This window comes from Electrophorus electricus, unplaced genomic scaffold, assembly GCF_041902795.1.
Source record: "Electrophorus electricus isolate QZ-2024a unplaced genomic scaffold, ASM4190279v1 Scaffold36, whole genome shotgun sequence".
NCBI classification, from domain to species: domain Eukaryota; kingdom Metazoa; phylum Chordata; class Actinopteri; order Gymnotiformes; family Gymnotidae; genus Electrophorus; species Electrophorus electricus.
This window is the reverse complement of record NW_027658649.1, coordinates 966,014-970,994: the sequence shown is the minus strand read 5'-3', so window position 1 is coordinate 970,994 and position 4,981 is coordinate 966,014. Positions and strand designations below refer to the sequence as shown.

The following is a 4,981-nucleotide window of genomic DNA, read 5'->3' as shown; positions in this document are numbered from 1 at the left end:
TAACTGGTATCTCGCCTCTGTGTCTCTCTGTGTTCGCAGGACAGGGACCACTGCACGCCTCGCACCAGAACACCTTTCCAGTGATGACTCCCCTCGTGTGGAATTAGTTCACAGCTGTTTAGTCTTATACTTATCCACAACTAGGATTAGTCCATTTACTATTTCTTAGAAGTGGGGATCAAGAACATTGGAAGACGTGAGTAGTTTTTTGGAGCAATACAGATCAATACATAAAAACAGGCAAATGACCTGGTTATACCCAAATACATCCATAAACATATCAAACAAAGTAATGCTTAGGTATGAATTTTCTTGACTTCGTGACCTATTATGAAGCTTAACTTGTTATGAAGTGACACATGTGATAATGTTCACACATTTAGCTGCAATTCTTTGTTTAACTTCAGAGGGTTAAATGGAGCTCACTCAGATGATGGTGTTGACTGCTTCAAGGATTTTCACTAGAAGTTATATAACTACAAGTTATATTACCGATGTCTAAGTGTATGCAGCGCAGAATTCTTTATTCGTAATGTAATACATGTCCTATTTCATTCTACAAGATAAACAGGTTGGAAAATATTTGTGTAAAATAGATTAGGATTATTTTTGGAACATAAAGCCATGCAGACATTGTAAGTGGACATCAAGGAAAAATATAAAATAAAAGAATAGCATAGCATACAGTTACAGGGTATGCCTGTTTTCATTGATTACTAGGGAAGCTCTTTGTCTCCCTCTTGTGGCCATTGTTGTCTTAGCCAACAACCATATCAACATAAGTGACATGAAGTTATAGAAATTAATTAAAACTGAAACGTATTTTTATAAACACGATTTGACAGTGTGTTTTACATATTCTGGTTGAATATGACATTTGTGTCGACAAGATTATAAAAAACATAACCATACATTTACCTGATACTTATATCCAAAGTGACTTACGAGTGAGTATATCTTCAGCAATTGAGGGTTAAGGGCCTTGCTCAGCAAACCAACAGTGGCAACTTGGCAGCAGTAGGGCTGGAACCGATAAGCTTCTGACTACATGTCAAGTATCTTAACCACTGAGCTACCACTGATCACTGCTGGGGGTAACCATAAATGTTAGAATTTAAAATGTTGGCTACTAAACTATTTAAAAAAACATTTTGGAACATTTATTTATTTCATTTCCCCTAACCTTTGACAGCACGGCTAGTCCAGACCTCTGTATATGCATCTTCTTACCCCTTCTCTCTGCACACAAAAAATAAAACGCATTGAGAAGAGACTAATTGCCCAAAGGATAAAAAATAAAATGACATATATAATGATAAAAGGAAAAGGTAAATAGATAACAGTAGATGTGTTAATATAAAATCAAAAGTCATCTAAACAGAACTCAATGCAATAAGTGTGTTTTGAGATGTTTTTGTTTTGCTGTTGTTGTTTTGTTTTTTTTTTTGCTTTCAAGTGCTAATGCCATTATGACTTGCTAGACCATGAAGACATTTAAAGACATTTAAAGAATAATAAAATAATTAGATTTTGCTGTAAAAGACAGATGTCATGTTCACACTGCATAACTGCACTGTTTAATGTGAGCAGACATCTGGCGGACACGCTTATCTATAGCAACTTACAGTTTCAACTATATTACAGAGCTAGGTCCATATAGCGGTAGGAGTTTGATTCAGTTCAGTTCAGCTCACCCAGGCTTTCATTTCTGTTTTCTTGTCTTCAGGTTTTGTTTCATTGTCCCTAATAGGTCCAACTTGTGCTTGTCTACTCATGTCTCACTGTCCTCCTTTGCTTGATGTCACAACTTCATTGATACCTAAAGTGAATGTTGGAAATATCACATGTTCTTTGAGTAGGAATCAAACATCATTGCTCTAATACACTGGACTGATAGTGGACTCTGCCGAGGTACACCTACCCCTGATGTTGTGATGTTACTGAGCCTCATCCTGTCTCAGATGCCTTGGCTACTCCCATCATCCCCTGATGTCCCCTGTTGTAGCCCACACCACCTCCACCCCAACTAGCTACTCTCTGTTGCCCTTAATGGACGTTCTCTTGCGACTTGGGTCTCGGACACATGCACACAAGTCTAGAACCTCCAGAAAGTTGGACTAAACATTAAATGCTTATTTCATTTTTTTATTTATGTCTCTCTTTAAACAGCCAGAGGAGGATGGGACCCCCTTTGAGTCTTGGTTCCTCTCGACGTTTCTTCCTCATGCTCTAGGGAGCTTTTCCTTGCCACTGTCACCCTTGGCTTGCTTACTGGGGGCTTGGACTTGGACATTTGAAAAGCTGCTTTGTAATAGCACCTGTTGTAAATAAAATAAAATAAAATACAATTTTAAAAAGTACTTTATAAATAAATTTTGAGTATTTGATTTTTATATGAAATCTTAAAATGTATAAGATAACTAAAATGTGTTTTTTAATCATTACATTTTTTCACTTAAAACAAATATATAATTTGGATAGTCCCAATAATCTAGAAAAATCAAATCTCATCATTACAGTGCCAACAACACATCAACATCACCAGACTTCAAAACACTTGTCTGAGAGGAAGATTTGTATGCCTGTAATTCTGTTGTTGAAGAGCCTATAAAATCAAAATAGGCTCTTAAATTTGAAATTTTAAACTAAAATAAATACAACCTTATTTTAAATGCCTAAACACACACACACACAGTTACCTCACAGTGTGAATATTGTTGTTGGTGGAGAAAGTATCATAGATCCTCTTTGCTGACACATCAGTGATGTCATTGTGACTGAGGCTGAAATTAGATGGATTATAATTACCACATTGTTCAGGATTCCCAAACACACCTCCCTCTACTAAATCACCGTGTAGTAGTACAAACACCTGTAGATTTATATATCAATGAATTAAATTAATGAACGAATGAATGAATAAACGAATGACTGAATTAGCAAATGAATGAATAAGCAAAGCAATAAATTGTATATTTGTGTCAGTGGACCTGAGTCATTAATGGCCAGATAATTATGCATTTTGACATTTTAAACAAAATATCATTTCTTTCAGTTCTTGTACACATGACTTGTTATATATCAGGCATGAAACTGTAAATCATAAAGAGTCTGTTATGCCTTATTTCTCTTTTTAATGAGAACATGTGTTTCTACAAGCAGTCTGGATATTTTGTAGACCACAGAGGTCCATCTTGCCAAGTACAGGAAGTGATCAGTGAACCAGGCAGCCAGTGAGAGAGGTCGCCATTTCCAAATAAAATCACCAAGAAAATCAAGCTTTTTGCTGTTTGCTTTTGAAAAAAAATAAGTCCTTGAAGGAACAAAGGATATGACTGAATGATCAAAGTTACATTTATATAGAGCCTTTCAAGGAACATACAATGCTTTACAATGAACACGCACAGCTTCTTTGTTCAGTCACCCTGCCGGATTTTGTGTTAAATTGTGAGAAAAAGAGTAAAATGTGTTATATCTATGTTAGTGTTCACTGTGCACTCAACAATCAAGACTCTCTACACATCCCTCCTCCCGCTTGTCCACTCACTCCAGGATGTGGGCTTTGTGCTGGTGTGCGAACAGCATCTGCAGGCAGTGGTTAGTGAGCTGACAGTGGTTAAGGTCCAGTTCTGACAGCCCTTCAGAATGTTCCAGAAACAGTGCCAGTGACCTACAGGCCTGCTGGTCCAGCCGGGTCTGACTGAGGATCACCATCTTACCCAGAGCCCGGGAGAGAGCCACAGCGCGTCTCACACACTCCACATCAGTCCCCACACAGAGAAGAGACAGGAACTGGAGCAGCATGGCTTTATTGCTGCTGAACACACTCAACATTCTCCAACATGTAGAGTCACAAAACACTAACACACTCACATAACTACTAACATTAATGCTATTTACACACATTTTGTTTCAAATGATAAAATTCTTTTCCCTTTTCCAGAATGTTTCCCTAGTTTGTGTGGTGTTGAGTCAGTGGCTTACTGAAGGGTGACTGTGTGTAAAATGGGGAAGAGTTGCCCTCACAGCCGTGTAGAGTGAGCTGTGTGTGTGTGTGTGTGTGTGTGTGTGTGTGTGTGTGTGTGTGTGTGTGTGTGTGTGTGTGTGTGTGTGTGTGTGTGTGTGTGTGTGTGTGTGTGAGAGAGAGAGCTCTCTGGATGACCATGGAGACGACTCTGCAGTCCTCAGTGCTCAGAGTCAGTGTGTGTTTCTGTGTGTCTGCTGTGAGGTCCAGAGCAGAGCAGCAGGAGAAATCCAGTCTGTGCTGCAGAGCGAAGAGCAGATCTGTTGCTGCTGCCCCCTGCTGTAGTTCAGAGACACTGTAGCAGTGGAGCAGCCTCAGCAACAGCAGCCTGTCAACACGGAGAAAACAAAACACACACAGACAGTGGCAGGGCAGTTAATTTCAGGTTAATATAAATATTTCACCTAAATTTAACAATTTCCTCCAGAAAGTCATTTTATTCTGAAGTAAATATCCATGGATATTGCTGATTACCTGACAGGAGTCTCAATAAAACCTAAATGATGCTGGCACAAAATGACTTTTGAGGAAACTCGTGAAAAACACATAAACGTACATAAACGTTTATATAACACTCCCTAAACAGACCAGTTCTGTGTTAAAATTCTGATTGTGAGAAAAGTTCAAGCCTGAGACGGGAGACGTGTTAGAGCAGTGGCTCATTGCTCTCCAGCTCCGCCTTTGGTATGGAGGTGAAAAGCAGGCTGAGAGAGACTGCTGTGCAGTGCTGGAGGGTGAAGCGCAGGGCAGCACAGTGGACAGAGTCCAGCTCTCTGCTGTTCAGGTTGATGCAGTTCTCTGCTGAATTCAACAAGCTGGACACACAGTGAGCAGAGCCAGTCTGATAGATCTCTCTGATGATGGACAGTACAAAGCTGGAGCTCAGCCTGGGGAGAAGACACACACACACACACAAAAACACAGACACACATTTCCAGGTCTCATGCTGTACAGTAT

General features: G+C 39.4%; 1 long non-coding RNA gene across 1 annotated transcript; it reads right to left on the bottom strand.

The window, feature by feature from the left end:
* Positions 1–2,129: 2,129 nt before the first annotated feature.
* On the bottom strand, positions 2,130–2,783 carry LOC145655822 (uncharacterized). Its single transcript, XR_014121734.1, has 2 exons — positions 2,700–2,783; positions 2,130–2,318 (listed from the first exon to the last, which is right to left on the bottom strand). It is a non-coding gene; the product is annotated as an uncharacterized LOC145655822 (long non-coding RNA).
* Between the last annotated feature and the right edge of the window lie 2,198 nt (positions 2,784–4,981).